Source organism: Ostrea edulis, chromosome 5 (assembly GCF_947568905.1).
Source record: "Ostrea edulis chromosome 5, xbOstEdul1.1, whole genome shotgun sequence".
NCBI classification, from domain to species: domain Eukaryota; kingdom Metazoa; phylum Mollusca; class Bivalvia; order Ostreida; family Ostreidae; genus Ostrea; species Ostrea edulis.
Genome location: NC_079168.1, coordinates 13,041,590 through 13,042,637, shown reverse-complemented (window position 1 = coordinate 13,042,637; position 1,048 = coordinate 13,041,590). Strand labels below are relative to the sequence as shown.

The window sequence follows — 1,048 nt, the reverse complement described above, 5'->3', positions numbered from 1 at the left end:
GAATTGTGCCCCTTTAAAGTATAAAAAATTAATGTTAGGACCAGTTTCCCAGACTTTTCTGAACGCCTTGAGATATTGAATTGATTTTTTTGTAGGCAGGTGTATATTAATGATTTACAGATCAAGTTTGAGTTTTGTTCCGGTTCATTGATTTTTGATGGAGTTGTGTTCTTTTAACATAAAAAATTACTGTTACCACCAGATTTATTTTATTGCTGTTAAAACATATAAAGGATTGTCGTTCATGTGTGTAACATACAATCTGAATGCCTTGATGAATCTATGAATTTCCTATTTTAGACTTGACTGCAGGCAGGCCCGGGCATTCATGTTGTGCCCACAGGCAATTGCATCGCTTGGGGTCGAATTTACTATATAAAAAAGTACTCTTTATATAGTAAATTCGACCCCAAGCGATGCAATTGCCTGTGGTTGTGCTAACACATCTAGTGTCAATCTTTATTCTCGTGAAAAATTTCAAAGGGTCCCAACAAAACTAAACATAAATTCTCACAATAAATTGCCATAATCTTGCCGTTCTGCTGTAGACATTTGACTCAAATCTAAATAATGCATACATCTTAGGACTGACAATTACAAAGTTCACTCACAGTCTGGGCTCAAATCCTGCAGAGATTTGTAAAAGACATAGGCCTGGGATATTCATGAAATAGTGAGACTTTTTGAATAACCCAAAATAGCACATTATTCTTTCAAATTTTATTCACATTCCCTCAAAAGAATCACCCTAAGATTTAACACATGTATGAAGTCTCTTTATCCAGCTTTGGAAAGCACCTCTATACTCCAAAAGAGGTGTACTCCTCGGCCATTAATACACTGCCGTGAAGCGTATACATGTATAATAATGCAGACTTATAAGTATATGCAATGAAAGTAACCTGGCTTGCATGGCAGCAAGGGTAAAGATTTCTGCTGTACACCAACAACATTGTAACTGTTTTACAGAAGGAATCTATTTGTGCATTATATATTCTTGAGAATCATTAATATAATATAAACACCAAGTAATTTGATTAATTTATTG

The 1,048-nt window shown here is 34.6% G+C and overlaps 1 protein-coding gene across 1 annotated transcript in view; it reads right to left on the bottom strand.

Moving 5' to 3' along the window:
- Positions 1-1,029: 1,029 nt before the first annotated feature.
- The window catches only part of LOC130055145 (6-pyruvoyl tetrahydrobiopterin synthase-like), a 13,522-nt gene continuing 13,503 nt past the window's right edge, over positions 1,030-1,048 (bottom strand). The window contains exon 6 of the mRNA XM_056166748.1: positions 1,030-1,048. This exon is cut by the window's right edge and continues 1,014 nt beyond it. The gene's annotated coding sequence lies outside the window, so the exon portion shown is untranslated.